Source organism: Passer domesticus, chromosome 1 (assembly GCF_036417665.1).
Source record: "Passer domesticus isolate bPasDom1 chromosome 1, bPasDom1.hap1, whole genome shotgun sequence".
Lineage (NCBI taxonomy): Eukaryota > Metazoa > Chordata > Aves > Passeriformes > Passeridae > Passer > Passer domesticus.
In genome coordinates, this window is record NC_087474.1 from 69480812 (window position 1) to 69502875 (window position 22064).

Consider the following 22064-nt stretch of genomic DNA (forward strand, 5'->3'; position numbering starts at 1 on the left):
ACATTAAGTATGAAAAAGCTTTTCTACTGGTGACAAAATTTTTCAGCTCCATCAGTGCTACATGTTCTATCAAGACTCAAAGTAAAACACGTTGTCCTTTCCCTTTGAAGATTCTCAATTTAAGGCAAATTGCAAAATTAAAAAAGCTCATGTACCCCAAGGTAAAAAAGCAGCATTTCCCTACTATGCTGTTCACAATATATGGGCTCTCTTTACCTATGAGAGAGGAGAAAAATGGCTCTACCTCAGGCTGCAGGTCCCAAACTAATAATCAGATAGCTTGTCCAAAAAACAGTATGGCTAGAACACAGGGGAAATAAAGGCACCTCTTCTTTCATGATCTAGTTTTTATTTGAAAGGCATCAAAAGTAAAACAATTTTCCATAAATGAAAACACCCTGAAACTTGCAGCTCTTGAAGGAAGCTGGTATCCCATGAATTTTATAACTGAAAATTATGAGAATTCCCAGCAATCACAGGGGAAATTAGAAGTTTCCCAAACCTGCTAATGAAACTGGTAATCTTGATATTGTCAGTGCTTGTAGGGTGCTTCTTTCTCAGCCATGTCTACAATATCTGTATTGGGATGTAATGGAGGCTAATTAGAGATCGCAGAACAGCCAGTGATGAGAACCATCAATATACACATTTCAGGGAGTTTTGTCTCGATAACTTTCTCTTCTTGTTGACTGAACTCCCATTAGTGATGGAAGGAGGCTGTGTGTGGTCATGGAATATGTCTTTAGGTTTAGTTTGATTTGAGCAGGATCCAGTTTCAGAGCCTGAGACCTCTGTTCAGTGTAAAGTCCAACATATGATGTACAAGGGTGCATTTGCAGATTGGTTTCTAGAGGGTGCACCTCAGCCAAAAAAAAATGCTCTTGTTCACACCCCTCAAAGAAGAAGATGGATCACTTTGAATAGATGAGGAGAGGGGGAAAAAGAAGTAGTATATCCTGGCAGTAAGGATAGAGAGGTTCACCTTCCCTGCAGTATTTCAGTCTATGCCAATCCAAGTGAAACCTGGAGGTACACAGTTCTGCTCAGATCAACAAACTCCACGTCTGAGTCAAGAGAAGAACAGGTTTCACCAATCTTCCCAAGTGAATCTGCTCTTAGTTCATCACAAATCATTCTCAAAAGCTAAAATAACTGTTTATTTTTCTATATAACCATTTGTATCGGTCTTCCCATCAACAGAGGCTGTACATGTTTTCTGGGTGTTTGCTAGGAGCTGCGACAAACAAAGCAAATCATCCTATTTCATTAAGAGTAGGAATAACTTTGTGAACTTAAAAGAATCACACAGACAAATCCAGCTGAAGCTAAATATTTGGGCCCAATCAAAAACTTGCAAAAAACTAAGTTGAGACTTTCAGCATCCAGGCACATTCTGCCTTTCTTCTTCTGTGACATTGGAAGATGTACAATTATTGATGAGTGAAGGACTTACGACTTGGTAATGGCTCACCTTCTGTCTGACTTGGTCTCCTGAATGATTTTTATTGTAAGCAAAACTCTTTGTGGAATACTGTCATTCATTAATTGCCTGGTAACACCAGTTTTGTGATATCTGCCAAATTGGGGAAGATACTTTTTTTTCCCCAGATCATGGATATCTGCAGAAATTATATTTGGACTGTTTCATAAAGCCTGAGACTGGTATAATAACAATATAGTCAAGCAACCCAAGGACGACTGCAAAAAAAGGTACACAGAAAACGTTAGGCTTCTCATTAGTGTAAGGAAAATGCAACTATGTAGCCCCAAAGGAGGGAAAAACTCACTTCTGGGACACCATCAAATCTTTTACTTGAGTGGAAAAGGGAAGACCTTGGGAGACTTCGTGGGAAAGTGTGACTGTGAAGCTGGATTTGAATTCCAAGGGAGCAAGGAAAGAAGGGGATGAATTCTTCAAAAGAGTTCTGAAGAGATGTGGAAGCCTGTATTATGTTTTGGGGGGGAATTTCATAATAACCTTTCCTATCAGCCTGCAGGACTTCACTCAGTCTGTTTGTCTATGGTAAATGGACATGACAGTGACATGGGATCAGAGTTATCTGACCAGTGCATGATAATGGCCATATTCCACCAACCCCCAACTCTCATCCTTTCCAGAGTAGGGTCATTTAAAAAGGCATATTCTGTATTTGGGAAAGATCCTGTCAAAAGGAAAATGGTATTTTCAAAGCTTCAGATAAAGCCAAAATGTTCCAACCCAACTGATACAGAATGACAATTTTCTTTCTTTTCTCTTGAAATTAACTTCTTTTGGCAATTTCTTCATTAAAACAAACAAAACCAAATAAACAAGAAACCTAGAAAAGTGATATTTTTATTTGTAAGGGTTTTAAAAAATATCATTTAATGAGCCATGAAAGCCCCAATTAATTGTTTTAAGAACTTGAAATTTAAAAAAAGTTGTTGATGCTTTTTGTTTTACCCTCTTATAATATTAAATAAACTTGAGAAGCACAAAAAATTGAAAAACCTAGCTGCCACTGAGTTTTTCTGATTTCTCCGATCAATTCATTGTGCTTTTCATAGAATCATAGAACCATTTAGGTTGGAAAAGGCCTTTGAGATCATTCAGTCCAAAAAAAACCACACACAACAATCCACAATGGAACACCTTCAAAACACTCCTCTTCTCCCCATCCCTCTAACACTCAATTCTCAGTCTAATATCATCTTTCACACAACTTCCCCCCAGTTCATTAGGAGAGAGAGGAGTCTCCCTCTTGCACCATGCATTAGGAGAGAGGAGTCTCCCTCTTGCACCATGGGCCTCCCCAGGAAACACAGTTGGAACCTCTTGTGCTTCCATGTCACACGCGGCAGCCGCCCGGAGAGAATTTGCCGTGGTGACCATCTTCCTTCCAGTGCTCTCACCACTGTCCATGGATCCCAACTACTTCTTAGGTCCTTTTAAGAATGCCTTGCCCAGTTCCAAGAAGTGGCAGCCTCTCACCATTTGGGACACCTGTCCCCCCCATATTTCACTCCCTGGGGCCCAGGGGCCTCATGAACAGAGATCCTTCTCCGCTGAAGGCAGAGGGCTCCACCACACCCTCCCCATCAGTCTCTGTTCCCTCTACTTCTTCTCACAATGGCTTTGCCACTCCTGGCTCCTGGCCAACCGCCTCCCCAAGGTGCAGTCTCTACATTACAGGAAGATTTGGTTCCGTCCCGTAGCCATGTAAGAGAAAAGTCCAGCCAAAAGGCCACTCCAAACCATCCCTTCCATCCCTTCTATCTAGGGCGCTTCTCAACTGCTGGCATTTCTTCACTCACTCAAGCCTTCTTCTCATCTGCCCATCCTCCGCCCCCTCTCAATTCTCAGCTGAAGAGGATTAGTGGTTTTTACAGCTTCCATTGTTTCAGCACCAACGGGGTTAAAAACCTCAGCCGAGGTCTGCCGGCGGCTGGGCACCTTGCCCCCCCCCCACCCCCCCTTCTTCTCCTGGCCATGGTGTCAGCACAAGATATCAAAGTTCAAGCCAGCACAGTCTCTATCACTCTCTCCCGGGGGCTGCCCAAACATCCCAGGTCTCCTCCACCCCTGCTCCTTGCAGGGCTCCGGCCTCCCTCCCCACAGGCCGCATGGCCTCCCCTTGCCCCACCCAGACGCAGCTGGCCAGGGGAGGAGGTTACATGGATTCACCAACTGGACTCAAAAGAGAAAGTCCCTCTGGGAATCCTCTGCTTTTAACCCCTGTGTGTTCTCAGAGGCGTATCCAGGTCCCCAGTGGCCACACCAGATGCCAATTTCAAATCTGGCCACTGATTGGTTTGACCACAACTTTCCTAGAAGCTCACTTCCTGGTCGAACCACAACACTGGTAAACTGGGGTGGACACAGAATTATGTCTCTCTATTACACTACCAGAAAAGATTTCAGTGGTGAGAGCTACAAATATTAGAAATACTAATGATGGGTAGAACTTTATACCACTGAGCTATTTAATGAGTAAATTTCAAATGGTAACAGTGAGGAAAGGGACGGATAACCCAGTGCATAGGTTGTTCGGATGGGAGCTCACACCACTGGCCAAATCCTGACTGCTCAAACTATGCCAGTAACCAGTGGCAACTGCATCAGTGTCAGCTCAGCCTGTTCCAGCTGTAAGACTGTGTAACTCACCTTATAGTCCTTCATTAGGGCTTTAATGACTCATAAATCTTGTGCCAGAATCCTAAAGCCTGTTTCATCCTTCTCTCAACTAAGATTTCCACTGTGACCTTTGACAAGATATTTCATTTTGGCCCTACAACATATCCTCATCTACAAAAATGGTGAATATAATCTTATTTTTTAAGTTCTGTGAAGGGCATACCCAAGACAGAGCAAAGTACTCAGAAGTCACCATGCTACCATCTGGACAAATTAGGCAGGAAAAGCAGCTAAACACAAGGCAACTAAACAAGGTAGATAAACCTCTTGTTGCATATTAAACTTTAATTTTTCATGAAGGCAGATGTACTAAGAATTAAAAAAAAAAAAAAAAAAAAGGAGGAAAAAAAAAGGGGACAACCTGGTAAGAATTTAAAAATCTTACAGCATTTGTGAGTTTACCTTAGACCAAACTCATAGGGGCTGAAAGGCAGGCACACACTTACATTCACACACATACATGCATTTATTTGCAGCTTCAGGTACACGTGAAAAGCTCATTTTTATATGCAGGTGAAAACTTTTCCAGTGTTGAGGCTTGCAACTCAGGAAATTTTACACATTTCACAAGGGTGGAAAAAAGTTTTGATTTCATGGTAAATGTTTCATAAAACAAAGACCAGATGTTTGTCTTAGCTCCTGTTTTTACTCTGCCTTACTTTCCCAGCTGGAGTTATTAATTATACCTTTTATTCTCCTACTGCAGCTCTTAACTCCAAAAGATTAAATGGCTTGATTAGCACTGTTTAGCTTTTCCTAGGTGGTTTATTGAATGTCACATTTAACATTCTGGCACGTCACAGATGAAACTAAATTCTTGCAACCTTGAAGAAATATGACTTGGGTTTTTTTTTACCAGAGATCAAGAGAAGAGCATTTGTTACATATTTATAAACACATCACATTGGACATTTCTATTTATTCTTCAACATGTTCTCACAAACACACAGCATATTCCTAGGCTGTATATCATATATAAATGCTGACACTTAATACTTTTGGAAAAGCGTTCAGGAAAAATTTTCATAAATTAGCAACTGGGAGGCCTACAGAGATTTGTAGAAACCTTGCAGTCAACAAAATATCCTCACACGATTTTTCTAACTCTTCTACCTGCTTGAAAGCCTATAGAAAAGAATGAAATTAAACAATTCTTTGGCAGATAATGAACATTCAAGTCTTCATCCTGGTGTAGCTTATATGGCTGTACCTGTGCTCCTGAGAAAGAATCAATAATTCACCATGAGACACCTTTGATGCTGCTCCATTAGTGGCTGGTTATGATAGTGCCAAGATTTGTTCTTTCAAGTTGCCTAAGACCCAAATCCTAAAACTCTCTACTCAACTGAAACTTGAGCCAGCCATCAGATGATGGCCATCCCAATGTTTGCATTGGACTAGTATCTAAAGCCAGAAGGCTGGTGTGGGATTGCTGTGAAATAAAAAGCTGCCTTTTTATTTCACAGGCTGGGAGTTAAAGTGCTTGCAAACAGCTTTCTCTCTTCTCCCTCCCACCCTTAAAGTCCAGGATTAACATCGTTAGCTACTTAGATAGCTGAAAGTGCTTTCCAAAAAACATCATTTTGATCAATTGAACACATGTTCTTCAACACCTTTTCAGATTCTAACATTTCAAGGACTTTTTAGAAAATGTTATAACATTTATTTTCATGTGTTTTCTATGAAATGCTGATCGATCAGCTACTTACTCTGAAGAGAGAATAGACTTTGTAGACTCTGACTGTTAATAGCAGAATACAGTAAGAAGTAAAGGCTTAACAGAGATTTCAGCCTATGGCTGGACACAGGTCCTGCATAACCACTGAAAGAAGTTCCTGTGCAAATGAAGCCAATACCAGCTCACTTTGGCCAATTTTTATAATAATTTCTTTGAATTCTAAGGCACCTGATCTTAAAAAGCAGACCTTTTATTTCTTCTAACTTGCATTCACATCCACATATAAGTGCCCACGGAGGTGGGGCTATATCTGCATCACAACAGAGCACAGGGGTGAGGGCACTGCATGGAGCTTGCCGGCTGGAGGAGCTCAAACTACTAAGCTGAAAGCAGCCAGGTCACACTGAGTAAATGAGACAGAGACCCCCTTTCATTCTTTGCACCATATGCCAAGCATCCTGCACGCTGGGCACAGGGCAATAGCAGCACACCATGTTTATATACATGTGCCAGGAGCTGTGGCCATTGCCACAAGTGCAGAAGCAATTAGGACTTGGAAAAATTTCTAAACCTGCAATGATTTTTGTTCGCCCCATATTACCCCCTCACCCCACTCCCCTGGTGTGGTCTCTCACTCTGCTTGCTTTCCCATTCCATTTACATCCAAAGTGACCCCCCAAGCCCAAACAAACAAAACCAGATGTGAGACTAAAATGCTATTTTGTGTCACTGCAGCAGCCCTTTGTTTTGCCTCGTTTGTTTAGCTCTAGTTTGTAAGAACTTTGGGGCAGAGGCTCTCAATTGCTCTTTGTTTACATCTCGTCTGCAAAAGGGCCTCCTCCTTCTTCACTGGCTCTTGTACTCCACCACAATAAAGATGACTATTAATAATATGACCTTCAGCTAGCTGGAATGTATTCAACAATTTAGGGCATTGACATTGGAGAAATCCTTATGAATGCCTGAGATCATATAACCCTTCGATTTGTTTTCAGGCCTATCTCCAAACTGTGGTTAAGTAGCTATCATTTCTAACATTTGCATTCCTCTTACCCCATAGTGTGTGGGGGGGATGGTACTATCATAATTATACCACATTCTTCTGGGTTCCATAACGAGCTATTATTTTGCTAATGGAATATTCAAGCAGTCTGCAGTAATTTATCAAATAGTCCCAAGTCCCATTTTCTCTGTGTGAATCTTTTTGTTCACAGGTAAATTGATGTGTGGGGGGTTATCAAGGCTTTTTTGTAATTCAAATTAAGCATTCCACCCCCCTCTCAGAAAAAAAGATCGTTAGACACAGAATGTTATTTTTTTTTTTAATGATGTTTAGAATTAGAATTGTGCAGGCTTCCTGTGAGTGGCAATTTCTGCATTTTAATTCATTCTTACAGTGTTTTTGCATTTTAACGCCTAATTTTGAAAATTTGCCTAAACTAAAAAGGAGCAAAATGTAATTCTATTTCTCCTTACAACTATTGTCTGCTCCACTGTCAGATTAAACTGCCAACAGTGTAGAGTGCCATTGAATTGGAGATGAGAGGGGAAAAAAAAAACACCAGCCTCTCCATTTATTTTATTTTCAGTAAAGAAAAGCTAAAAGCCAAAATCTGGACGTATACTTAGACCACACTTTCTCACATACACACACACACACACACACACACACTCACTCACACACATATGCGCACGCACTCACACTCTCACACACACTCACGTCTCTTCAACTGTGCATTTCTCTGTGTAAGGGGAAGAGGGAAGGGTTGTGCACACATGCACACATGAATGCAGGATAGGAAGGGAACGGGTACCTAATAAAAGAAGAGTATGTGCAAATGATTTCTATGAATGACAAGATTTCTTGTCTTCTCAAAAACTGTCTCTGCCACAGTCCCTCACTTATCTCCTAACTACAGTTGGGAAATTAATATCTGGCAATGTCAAGTGAAGAGTTTCGGCACAGAATGACAGAGTGGCTGAGGTGAGAAGGGACCTCTGGAGACTGTCTAGTCCTAGCATCAGTTTATGCCAATTGCCCCTTTCCCTGTCACTGTGCATCACTATGAAAATTCATCCCTGTCAGGTGTTTACACACAAAGATCTCCCAGAGCCTTCCCACCTCTGGGCTGAACAGTCCCAGTTGTCTCAGCCTCTCCTCCTATGTCAGATGCTCCAAACCTTTAAGCATCTTTGTGGGATTTTGCTGGACCCTTGCACAAGAGACACCAGATCTGGACCCAGCACTCCAGTCACATCTCATCAGGACACACTAGAGGGAGGGGGTCACCTCACTTGATGTGCCGACAGTGCTCTTCCCAATGCACTCCAAGACACTGTTGGCTTTCTTTGCTTCAGGAGCCCATTGCCAAGTGATGCCAACTTGGTGCCTTCCAAAACCTCCAGGACCTTTTTTGCCAGGTTATTTTATAATAGTTTGGCCCCAGCCTGATGTGGTGCATGGGCAGGACTGCACATTTCCCTTTCTTGAACTCCAGGAGGTTCCAGTCACTCATTTCTCTAGCCTGCTTATGTCCCTATCAACGGCATCAGGCATATCAGCCACTCCTTCCATCTTTTGTCATCTGCAATCTTGCTGAGAGCATGCTGTGTCTCATCATGCAAGTGATTAATGAAGATATGAAATACTAGCTGCTGGACTGATTTCTGCAATACAGTATAGTGACTGGGCTCTAGCTGAACTGATTGTGCCACTGATCACAAAACACTGAGCCCATCAATTTAACCAATATTTACTCTACCTCAGAGTCCACATCCTTCATTTTCCTCACCTCATAATCCATTCACTTCCTTCATTTTCTACGAAGATGCAAGGGGAAGCATTACGGAGTGCTACAGAGGAAATGAAATTTAAAAAATCATATGGAGAGATTATTGCCTTCATTTGCCCCTATAAAAGTTCTGTCCACTTCATCTTCTTAGATCCAGTTTTTACCACAAATTTAAGTGGTGTTTCATGGCTTTCCTAGAGACTTGCTTCCATAAAGTACATTGCCAGGAGAGTTCTCGCCTTTTTCAACCCACGTTTTCCTTCGCATTGGAATGCCATATGCTGCCATGAGTTTGTGTACCATTTAGGATGTCAATGCAAGAGCCTGTTTATTCCCTCTCTTATAGAAACAACTCCCACTCATTTATTGTGGAGTCAGAGCAGAACCAGCTAATAAGCAGTTTTGAGATCAGTCCATGAGGCATGAAAGCAGAAAATCTACCAACCATAAGGTTTTTCATCCCTGACTCATTAGTTTGGGCCAAAATTTTATTCTGTAGCCAAGCATTCCTCCAGTGAAGGCTTACATTAAAACTCAGGGGTTACTGGGGAAAAGAGAGAGGTACAGTTTTGTTTGTGACTAGCTGGTCTTTTCTAATGAAAGCCATTCTGTCACAAAGAATTTTTGATTTTTCCCAGTAGTTTAGCTTTCTGTAGCCTGAGTTCAGGTGATATTGAATGTATTCAGGTATCATCTGAATGTGCTGATCTGGAATAGTATGTTTACTCAATGCACTGATAATTTCTGAAGTGCTCTGGTTATTGAAATACATAAAAACCAGGATAATGAAAGAGCTTGAACTTCATCAGTTATCACCCAACCAGTCTCTCCAGCCTTCAGTTCATGGCTTTTGCATAAATTGGTTTCCTCCCTTACCTCCTGGATTATCAGTGCACACAGGGTAGCATGAGCTCCTCTCAGCCATGCACAGTACTGACTTCTGGTCTTCCACTCCAAGACTCACATCAAATCCTGCAAACCTCAGATGTATGCATACCTGTTGTAAAGCCTGTCATGGGAGGGGCCTTATAGATGGGGTATTGTGACAGTATAGTATGAAAACAAAAGAGTCAGGTAGCCATTTTAGCTAAATGACACAAACAGTACTGGCAGTGACAGCTGGGGAGGTGGGCAGGAATTTGCAGCTGTGCTAGGAATTCCTACCAGAAAAAGTGTAGCCATCATATAATGTGGAAATTTTAACCCTGAAGCAATGTTCTGCTATAAACAGCAAATCCCTTGCTACTCTCTGCATGCAGGCATTTTTTTAATTTCCATTTTAGAACATATGTTAGATCTTGCTCTATTGTAACACATTCCCTTTGAACCGCATCGGTCCCATTTATAAATACGTCATCTGAAGTGGTGAAATGCCAGAAGATGCTCTATTGCCACATTCACTGGACATAAATATTCTGAAGCTGAGCGTCACTAGCCACATTGCTAGCTGAAGAAAGTTGTGCAATATAAACATTTGGCTGGTAAATAAATAAAGCATAAATGTCTTAGAATGTTGCCTGCTGCTCCTAGCAGCTTAGGGTAAATGTAAGCACTCTGTGTTTCCAGTAGATTTGTAGCATTATGATTAAAGTAGATTTCACTCATTTGCTTAGCTCGTCTTCTACAGTGAAGGTTGCCATCACTGAAAACCTGTAGTCTTTGCCTAAGACAAAGATCTGTAAAGGTACTTGAAGGTTATCCTCTGGATTTGTGTTTGCTTCTTTGGAAGTGTGAGGTTTGGTATGTGTTTTCTTGGAGAACAGAGGTAAAGCAATGAAAAAAATTAAAGGTCTATAATATATATTTTGAAACTGTATAGAAAGACAGAGGTATGCTTGTGCACCACAGTAACACTTCTATGAATACAGTATCTTGTCACTGTTTTTAAAAGCTACACAAGCCATTTACAGTATACAGTAAAAAGCTTTGTTTCTTTTATGATTCCTGCAGATGAAGACAGAATTACAGTACATATTTTGCTGGCAAAGATCAGTTGGTCAAAGGTTTCTTGACTTCATATCAACAAAACAAAACTGTACCAAAAAAATGTTCATAAGAAGATATGCTATTAAAAGCACGCTTTGGCTAACAGCTATTTATACTCAGGGGAGTGCTGAGGAAGTCTGAATAAGTCTTGGCAGTACTGCAACTTTGCCTATGTAAAAGCACTGCAATCATGAAGGCATTTGCCATCATACTGGTAAGCTGTTCAGGCTTAGTACAAGTTTGTCCTGAAATGGAACTAAACACCAGTGCTGCTTAGCAAGACAGGAAGATATTAGACACATACAGGAGACATTTGGTGATTCATGGGTGCACATAATCTGCCACAGCACTTACCAGGGACAATCTGTGCAACATGGAAAATGATGCAAACTCATTTTGCAACAGGCTGATGAACAAGAGAGAAGAGAGCAACAGTTGCCACACTACCAAGTAAAACTGAAGCAGAGCAGCCTGCCTAGGCTGAGCTGAGTGTCCCAGTGCCAGCCCTGTGACCAGCCCAGCATTTATTCGTAGCGTGACAAAATGGAACAGGGGTTTTGGAGGAGGGAGGTAAGGGAAGATAACTGCATCAGCAATGCAATTATCTTTTTGATCCTAATTATGGTAGTGCAAGTGGCAAGCAGAGCACATTATGTGTACTCTCATGACACTGTTGTTCCATCTGACTAGGATCCTGCTTTCCAGCTAATTTGATCAGTTCACATTGTCCAGAGAGGAATCCTACCAAAAGTGCTTTATTCCTAAGCTGCCAAAGGGCACATATGCACACACTGAGGAAGACTGGCCCAAAATTTAAAGGCACTGTTTCTCAGAAACCAGGACTACAGTTCTTGCTTTGCCATTGAATTCTGATCTCACTCATTACCTGGGTATGGGTGAACACAGGGGGAATAAAATTTTTCCCCTTTTCCAAAGCAAGGAAAGGAAGAGTAAAAGTTGTCAGCTGCTCATACATACAGATAGGTCAAACTGTTAAAGACACGCTGCCAACTTCATGTGTAATCAATCATATTTCAGTCATTGACATTTGGGGCCAGACCCAATACTCTGCACTTCTGCCATGGTTGACACAATGTCACTCTGATCTCACTTGTCTCATTCTGCCACAGAATGCATTATCATTGCTTTTACCACAACAATACACTTTTTCTGAGGCAAATAGAGTTCTGCTTCTCAGAAACATCTCATACACAAAAGGAAATAAATCTCACAGGAAAACTGGATGCTTAGCTGAAATGCTCTCTTTTCACCAGACGTTTTTCTGCAAATACATGTCCAAAAGAATTTTCCAAAATAACAACACTTTCATTTGCCTCTTCTATAGACTTAGAAGCCATCATGCCTTTTTCCCCCAAGATTTTCCTAGTTCTGCAAATTCATTCAGGAGTTACTCTTTCTGTCTTCCATGCTGATGTAGAGTGGTGTCATTAGCTCATGTGGAAAGGCAGGCTAAAACTGCTTGTCCTGCTGATAGTACTGCCTAATCACACAAACTTTGAGGATTCACTTCATCTTTTCAAACTAATCTGTTGTAAAATATTATCAGAATGTCTTTCTTTTCTGAGGACCAAAATGAACAGAGGCTCTAAAAAGTGAAAACATAGTGCATTTTATAATAATTCAGAAGCCTTCATTATTAAGAGGCCACCACACAATGAAACATTTGCTAATTTTTGATCTACCTCATTGTTAGTGAATACACACACTCAGCTCCCATGACTAGCAGAGGAATCGAAAAGGGAGGCAAATCCCTCCTGAAGAGAGGCATATCACTCATTTTACAGAGGCAGGATCCTGCAACATTCAGAGGCTGTGTCCATGGCCTATTAATGCAGAAAACAGGAGCTTTCCCATTTCTTGTGAAAGATGTCGGGCCAGGATGAGAATTTTCCCTAAAACCCACCCAGTTTAAATTAACACTGCCCTGATGTCATCTCCTACTGTTGCCATGGTCTGGTTAATGCGAAACTCAACTGAAAACGTGATATTAAGTAGGATTTAAACATATGCATGTAAGCACAGTAACCACAGTTCATGTGGAGGTCTTTCACAAGGTTATCGTCCCCTCAGCAATATTGTGGGACAATGGAATTTATAGCTGGTCCAAGCACAAAAGTTCATATTACTGTTTTACATTTGACATCTTAGTAAGCTCAAAAAAGGAAAAACTTACAGCCTTGCCCTTGTTCCTGACAAAGAGCTTACATGAGCCCCACCACTGCAGCTGTTTCTACTGAGAAGTCTTAATTTTGCTGAAAATCCTTTCCTGCCCCCTGGCCTTCAAAATCAATAAATTGTAGTTAGTTATTTCATTCAGTGCTCCTCATGCTCTGTACACAGCTCGTCTTTGAGGACAACCTTTAGATATACTTGCTGCCTGCAGTGCTGCTAGTAAAAGGACACCTGGTATTTTGTAACGGGGATATGCCATGTGAGATCTTCATAAATATATATTACAATTGCTCCTGTTACTAAGGGAAGAAAATTGTCTTTTGGTCCTTAGTGAGATATATTTGCTCCCTACCCTCCTTCACTTCCTGGCTGACCTCTTGCCTACAGATGGGTGTGAAGACAACCTTTAGTGACAATGAGACAATTTTCATTTTGTAGTGGACTGCTTCTTTAATTATTTTTCTCCTCTCTATTTCTTCTGGCTGACCCACACCAGGCTGTTACTCTGACAGGGGTCCCTAACCCCCAGATTAAAATATGCAAATTATTGTCTTTCCTTCCACTTAGACCAGTGTCAGATACATTGAAATGATAAGAAAATCTTTGGTTTGATTTTACATAAGATGAACATAGTTACTTATTTTTGTCATCTTCTTTAATTAAGCAAACCCAGTTTAACCTGATGTAATCAAAGTTCAGGTACAATATAGATCACAGGGAGCTTTATATTCACTGAGGGAGATGCTAAAAAAAATGAAACAACTTCTGAAAATCTCTAACACCCTCTACTTTCTACCTTACATCGCTCACCTTCAAATTGGTATTAAATAAGTTATACTAAAACAATGGAATGAAAAGCAGATCCAACACATCAGCTTTTGGACTTTCTACAGATAATTCATACTGAAGTCTTTAGATTGATATGAATGATAATTAAAATTTAGTGAATAAATTATTTCCAAAATACATGGATATACTCCAGTTTTCAGTCACTTTAAAGTTAAATTTGGCTGATATTTTTAAATGACAGAATTATACTACACAAAGAATGGCTCCGTGCAAGGATTTTCCTTTCTAATTCCTCTTGAGTTTTAACTATTTCTAAAAAAACTGTTTTGTAGTATCTTCATGAATACAGAAAATACAACAGATATAAATATAGTGATGTAAATATACAGAGTTTTAGAGGAGAATTATATGTGGTCAAAACAAACTCCATGTTTTTCAGGGAAGTTTGGAAATGTGTAGCTGGGGGGATGGGAAATAAAAAGGACTGTTTCCATAAGCATGAATCCCTTTGTGGCCCAAGTACTGGTACAGTATAACATAATAGCTGAAAATCTGGAATTTCATAAATTCATTCCTACATAATTGATATAATTTTATGAAGATGTAACATGGATGGTGCACTGATTGAAACAAAATACATAGTAGGGACCTGAGGAAGAGAAAAAATAGGTTGCTAGAAATCATGGTAATCTTCCTAATCTTCCCCAAATACCTGGGCCATGCTGCATTTTAAAAAAGGCCTGTTACACCCTGGCAGCCCCTAGCTAATATAATTGTCTTATTAAATATATGAGTATCTTCATAGGATTTCCTCATATTTTATTTCACCCTCTGGTACATCTAAAAACTGATAATTTTCTGAAATTTTGTAATGTCGTAATTTTGGCAAGATGCCATTAAAAGTTTCTAACCTTGCCTTAACATATGATAAAGGCCATTTCAAGCAGCCAGGCTACATGGTAAGAAATTGTTTCTCCTGAAAGCTGCCATGTTACCATTATTTCTTCTGTAATGTGGGCTTGCACTGACAGTCTCCAAAGCAATGATAAATAAAATTACTGCAATGAAAAATGTTCAGCTCCTTTAGTTAGACTCAGTGTGCCTATTGTATGAGCTTTTTCATTCAATTATTAACGTGCAGCAGAAGGTGAAATAATTGCTAAAACTACAAGTTTTAGTTACTTGCAATTGTATAACACAAAATTCATAGAAGCATAGCAAGTTTATCTTGGAAAAGACCTTTAAAATCATCAAGCCCAGCCATTAACCCAGCACTGTCCAACATTAAACACATACCTCAATGCCACATCCACACATCTTTAAAATAGCTCCAGGGATGGTCACTCAACTACTTCCCTGGGCAGCCTGTTCCAATGCTTGACAACCCTGCTGGTGAAGAGATTTTTTTCTAAAATCTAAACCTTTCCTGGTACAACTTGTGGCCATTCCCTCTTGTCCTGCCACCTGCCACTAGGCAGAAGAGTCTGACCCCCACCTGGCTACACCTTCCTTTCAGGCAATTGTAGAGAATGATAAGGTCCCCCTGAGCCTCCTTTTTTCCAGACTAAACATCTCCAGCTCCCTCAGCTGCTCCTCATAGGACCTATGCTCCAGACCCTTACCCATCTCCACTGCCCTTCTCTGGAAACATCCAGCACCTCAATGTCCTTCTTCAAGTCAAAGACCCAAAACAGGATTTGAGATGTGGCCTCACCAGTGCCAAGTACAGGGAAAGGATCGCTTCCCTGGTCCTGTTGGCCACACTATCACTGATACAGGCCAGGGCCATTGGCCTTCTTATCCACCTGGGCGCTGCTGGCTCAGGTGCAGTAACTTCCAATCAGCATCCCCAGATCCTTTTCTGCTGGTCAGCATTCCAGCCACTCTTTCCAGCCTGTGGCAATTTGTGGGCCTCTTGTGACCCAGGTGCAGCACAGAGAACTTGGCCTTGTTGAATGTCATCCTACTGGCCTTTATTCATTGGCCCAGTCTGTCCAGATCCTTCTGTTTCCCTAGTTTGTGTATCCACCCTGTGCACCTAGAGCGGCCCAATATGGATCACATTGGTACTGGAGTCATTCACCTCAGCCGCTCAATTGTCTAACACAAAAAGCCACTCAATTGTCTAACACAAAAAGAGATCCCTGTGATTTCAGTGGGCTTGGAGAGGAGTAAGTTACAGCTCATTAATTACACCCCAGCAAGGGATTCAGGTTTCCTGACAGACTCACTCTGCAACCATAACCACATCACAGAAATAAAACTTAAATTTTACTACATTACTACATACACAAAATTTACATTTGTCAAAAAATCCCCAACAGAAACCAAATCTGGTACTTAAGCACAAATAAGTTTTCCCTTGGAAAAGCAGCTGAACACTTTAGAGGCTGCAGGCTTTTGCGCTGTAGCCACCAAAGTAAATCACATAATTTTGTGTATGCCCACAGGCCAATCTAGCCAAGCTGCAAATCTTGCAATCCATCTCTTCTCCATGCCTGAGATTTTGCAAATTAGTCCCATGCCATGTCTTTATGTACATGCCATGTGTTTATGTGCAAACAAGCCTTTTAATTTGTACTTCTTGCTTTTGTCAAGGAGATAAAACTAACTGCTCTGCCATTGCTAGAGCTAAAAAATAAGTCAGGAGTTCATGTTCACAGAAACAATTTGAGTAATTCAGTAAAAAAAATTGATACAATCATAAAATCCCAGCTTTATCAATACATAGGTCTTTGCCTCACCCACAAGAAAATGTCTAAATGTGAAAAAAAACCAAACATCTATCCTCAGACTTTCTTTCTGGCTTAAGCAGCTTCTCCTTTTTTCCATCTCTAGATGTAAAATGTACTCACTCTTCACTATACAAAAAATCTCAGTGTCTGAATTGCCATATATTTTTGTGAACAGGTTATCTTAAGTCTTTAACCACTTTGGATGTTGCTCCCTGAAACACTCCAGCATGCCCACAAAATACATCCATACGTATAACAAATACCTTCAATTTCATGCTACAAAACATTTCAGTAACTGGAAACAACAAAGCCCTCCCAGTTTTTCCAGAATCTTTGAGTAGAAAAAAATTACACACCAAAATAACAATGATGTCATGAGTCCCTGTGATGCCCAAGAGAGAGAAGAAAATGCTGTGTAATTGCAGGGAGCTCTCCCTAAACAGTGTGCACACAACCCAGTCCATGCCACTGGGCTCTGGTTTTTATTGACGAGCTTGGCCACAATCTCGGTGATCTTTCCTGTTCTCCTCCCCTTCAATCCTTGCTCTCTCCCCCATGATCTTCTAGGGGATCTGGCATTCCTTCTAGGAGCAATTCCTGTCAGAGAACAGCAGCTCTTTCTACAGCATGGGCAACTGCTCAGCTGAACCAATCCAGGACCTAGACATTTAATGTATCTTAGCGTTTAGTCAATATATTGTAAGGATTATTCATTAAATCCTTGAAGGATTGCAGTCAGACTGGTAAGGTAAAGAAAAAGATTTAGGATCCTCTTACCAATCCCTCAGCCTGCTACTTCATACAAATAATACTTCCAGGGATTTCTTATTAAATGCATTCTATTTAAAATCCTTTCCTAAAATCTGTAAAACCAATTTTAGAAAAAAATTTCAATTTAAACTCGGTTACAATTTGCTTGCTAGATTAATCTTACAAACTTTTAATGGGTATATTAATTAGACATTATTAATATCTCCAATATCAGACATGAATTTCTGTTGTCTCTTAAACCAAATATGATTAACTTCACTTGTCCTCAAAGGTATAATTTTGCAAAAATTAGCAAGCACAAGCGTATCAGTATTATAGTATTACAAGTGTCATTTTGTTTATGATTTCTCGTGCAGGTCTAGACAAGCCTAAAAAGCTCCTGGAATCCCATGCATTTTATACCAATGTCCTTGTGGGATTGAAGACAGAAATTGAGTGGGAAATGGTTTAAAATACCACATTTTCAGCCACAATTCATATATTCTAAGGTAAGTTATCTGAAAGAGAATTGTGTCACCTCAAATGGACCCTCCTTAAATACAACAGTGTGCCTTCAAATACTGCAAAAGTCCTACTGATGATGCTGAAATTTCTTCTAAAAAGGTGTATGAAGAACATAGCCCTTTTTGTGCAGAGAGCAATTTTTAAAAATGCCATTAGATGTTTCCTTTCCTTCCTAAGAATTCAGCCATTTAATTAGCCTTTATATTTAAAATACCATCAAGAGCCTGGGAAACAGAAAATTACACTATTCCAGCCCTTTTGGCGGGTTTTTGCTTTGCTGCTTCATTGAATCTCTCTTGCTACTACTGCAGCAGCTGGCAGACCAAGTGTGTGTGGTGCCCAGCAGGAAAGCCCTCGAGCAAAACAGCGTTGCTCTCAGGCATCCATCAGCTACCCTGCTGCACTTAGCTCTGCAATACCCGTCTCTCATTCCAGATACTACCAAATAGCCTCAGCACCCCTGTGCTGATATTCTTGTTGTCAGCTAGTAGAGGTTCTCCATGATCTAGCTTAAGTTCTGTACACTTTTTCCAAAGACTTCCATTACAAGCACAGTGTAATCACAGACCCTGGTTGTTTGGGGTTTTTTTGTCACAGCATTAGACATTCTGTGCCCAGTTCTTCTTTCACTTGTCCTTGCAGAGTCATTTTATTTTTGAGGAAGTATATTATAGAAAGTAGGTCATCAAAACTAGCATTCCTAGTGTATGAGGCTATTATGGAGGCTGGTACTCATTTAAAGGATGGTAAGTGACCTGTTGCTTTTCCTGCCAGTGCCTTCCCCATAATACAGAGGGTGCCATCTCTTTGACACACAGAGATTATTCTGTTCATGACATTGCATTAAACCCCATGTAATCAGAATTAGGGCTAAATATTCAGGCTCATCTGAATATTTATTTATTTATAATAATATATATTATTCAGGCTACTCTGAGAGAGTAGCCACAACCCCATGCATCTTCTCAATTGTTTACACTCCTGTCTGTTCCTTCCTTCCATATGACCTAGTAGTCCTCAGTGCTCAATCAAATAAAGGTGAACACAACAAAGCGTTCACTACACCCCGTCTGCACAGGACAGATAATGAATCAAACTTCTGTCACACAACCACTCCCAAAGGGAGAAGTCACAGAGTGATCAATTGGTGCTTCATCAAATGGACCTCTTGTCCTCCCAGCTCCAAGTCTTCTGATTGTTTTCCATTAAATATCTGAGACAAAGAACTGTTGACCTCAACTTTTAAACTTCAACTTTCAGCATCGATCAACAGTAAATAATGGATAGGTCTTTGACAATATATTTCCATGCTATATCAATTTTTCTTTAGCTTGTGTATCAAGTCACAAGGATGCAACTCTGTCCCCAGAGACTGCAGAGGTCTTTGAAGTTCCTTTAAACTGAGAGCAATCCAGAACTTTATAGACATAAATCATCTTCTGATTGGTAGGGACATCAGACAGTTGCAGACAACGTCTGGGACCATTTATGTAATTTTAGGCAAGCCACTGCACAGCTCTCAAGCTTTCAGAGAATTAATTAATTCAGGATAAAATCGTCAGTTTACAGCTGAGAAAGAAAACACTCTATTTTTTGAGTGTGTTATGATTTCCCAGGATACTAGGAAATCAGTGGGCAAGAAACTAAAGCTAATTTTGGATGAGGCAACATGAGGCAAAGCAAATGCCTATATAAAATAAGTTACTGAATAACTAGTGCAACTATTTAAATATTTAGGCCTGGGCATCAACTGTAAGAAGAATAGAGAGAAAAAGATATCTACATTTTTCTGTGTTAAACCTTTTTGTGCTGTAGGTATTTATTGTATTGCAGTTTCATCTAGTGACTTCCAGCTGTTTCCTCATTTTAAAAAGAAGTAACGCTTCTTCAAAATCAAGTCCCTCCCCTGATGAGCTCAGTAGCACAAGAGAGTAGGGGATACTTCCTTGCCTTTTCTCCCACTGCAGAGCTGCATGTTTTCAGAAACATGAAAGTTGCTAAAAGTTCTCATCTTCTAGGCAACAAAAAAACAGCCTCTTTGGTAGCTTTCCTTCTTTGTATGAACCTTATTTTCAGCAGGCTATGTCCATCCAGACAGAATTCCCTAATTTCTTATGCTAATACTGAACCTCTACAAGCACACAACAAGGAGCTTTTTTTGTATCAATTAAATTTTGAGGAAATACAGCCTCATTTCAAACACCAGTGTCTCGGGCTTACTTATATTAATTTACACCGTGGAGGAACTTGGCCTAGTAATTCTAGTGTTGGCTTATCATTGCTGAACTGTAGATGGATATATTCTGTTTGGCTGGGAGCCCTTGTGGCTTTCTTTTCAATTCTTAATCCCACTTAAACAACATGTTCTTAATAGAAACAAGTGGTGGTTTCCACATAGTAACTAAAGAAACTAAATAAAGCACAGCTACCACCAATTACCTTCTCTCCAGCATGACTCACCAAAATGCTGGGGGGCTAAAGGCTATCTGGCAGTTCTGTTTCTTCTGCTGCAACTCCTGCTTTTTCCAGTGAGCTCATCAGCTCTCTCCCTCAGACAGTCTGTAAAAAAGCTGTATTCTGCATCATCCTTCTGGGTGCAATGAGCTAGGTGGGCCTCAACTCACCAAATGTACCCAAAACCATTTACAATTCTTTAACATCTTGGTGCTTTCCAGATATCTTCCCCAAAACTCAGTTTTCCTCTCCAGAGACTCATAGAATTGTGGAATCACAGAACAGTTTGGGTTGGAAGAGACCTTAAAGATAACCTAATTCCAATCCTCCCCACCTGTAGCAGGGACACCTTCCACTAGACCAGGTTGCTTAAAGCCCCATTGCACAGGTCCTTACATTGCTTATATACTTTATGGGTCAATCTTCTTTCTTCAACTTCTTTTTATGGCTACCAAGAGTCCTGTGGTCATGCTAACTTTATCCCCACACATATACCCATTCTGTTTTCTGTGCTTCCATTAAACACTATCACAAATCTAGTGCAACTAAAAATGTTTTGTACTGGGAAAAAATCAAGTCATACATCAGACAAAGCAGTGAAGTAACACAAAAGAAGTGTAGTGCGTAAGTATATATATCAAAAAGGCTGAACAATATTTTATGAAGGAAATCAAACATATACCTATTAAAAAATACAGTCCTCTTGTCACAAATATACTTCCTTTCAGCTTGTTCTTTCACTAATAAAATATATAAATACACAATGGCATTGCTGAGCAATAAAAACCCCAAACTTCTCTTATCCATATACTTTGTAGGCCATAAAATGGGGGCCCAGGTTTCCCAATCTATTTTAAGATTTCCTAAGGTATTTCAGACATGAAGAAATAGAACACATGTATCAGAAACTTTTATTTTTTGCAATACAGCTTATAGCCACATCTGTTACAATACCCTAACTTGCTTAGAACTAAATATTTTTTTGTACACTTGAACAACTTGGTGAGTCTTGATCACATCTGCACTGATGAATTTTTGTGACTGCATTTAGCAAGTATCCCAGCTATGACTCAGGAGACCCTGATTTGGGATATTAATCTTCAGAAAGAATAATCCATCTTTAAGCTCATGAATAAGCTCTACTTCCATGGGTAATGGGTTGTGTAAATACACATTCCTGAATGGTTTCTTTAGTCAGTGCCTTGTTTTCTTTAGGGAGGGATACTTAACCATTCCCATGGATCCACTTGGTTTCTTCTTTTCTTACAGCTATAAATGGGGGGGACATCCAGGTCTTCCAGACGAGCTGGTGTCACCTGGGACAGACTGCATGGACACAAGAGAGAATGTGGAAGGTTCACTTCACTGGAGAACTGCAATACCATTGATGTAGGGGTACAGCCCAAACTTTTTCTCTGTCTCCTCATTAAACAAATTGTTAGGAGCTGATCACCAAACCACAGATATGCTGTTAAACTCTAAATGCTTTTAACATGGACTCTCCTTCCAGTTCCAATGCAGGAGCCACTCTTTCCTTCTTTTTTGTAGTAGTTACTATCTATTGAACATTTTAAATTGTTTTCAATAATGCAGTTACTTATCTATTCGCCTGCAAAACAACAACAACAACAACAAAACAAACAAAGAAACAAACACAAAAACAAAGAAACAAACAAACACAAAAACCCACCCAAAAAGAAAAAAAACCCCAAAAATAAAAAAAAAAACCCAAACAAACAAAAAAAAGGCTTACAGAGATATGGTTAGCTCTAAAGGTCATGTTAAAGTTGGGAAAGAATATGAAGGGACTGAGACATTTACCAGAATGTGGGAGAATATGTGTATATGAAGGCTGCAAATATGTCAGTGGAGTGGATTTTATTTTGCAGTCTATCTGGTTTCACTTATATAATAATTGAAGGGAAATGGTAATAGAAAATAGAGCACTTTCCCATGCTATGTCTAAAGCTTTTTTAATGATTAAATGT

General features: G+C 40.1%; 2 long non-coding RNA genes across 2 annotated transcripts in view; one reads left to right on the forward strand and one right to left on the reverse strand.

Moving 5' to 3' along the window:
* LOC135302200 (uncharacterized) overlaps window positions 1–3822 on the reverse strand; it is a 71750-nt gene extending 67928 nt beyond the window's left edge. The window contains exon 1 of the long non-coding RNA XR_010363906.1: window positions 3665–3822. This is a non-coding gene — a long non-coding RNA (uncharacterized LOC135302200). The remainder of the gene's footprint in view (window positions 1–3664) is intronic.
* LOC135302215 (uncharacterized) lies at window positions 3623–21756 on the forward strand. The gene is made up of 3 exons (XR_010363917.1): window positions 3623–4428; window positions 17475–17606; window positions 21346–21756. It is a non-coding gene; the product is annotated as an uncharacterized LOC135302215 (long non-coding RNA).
* Window positions 21757–22064: the final 308 nt, after the last annotated feature.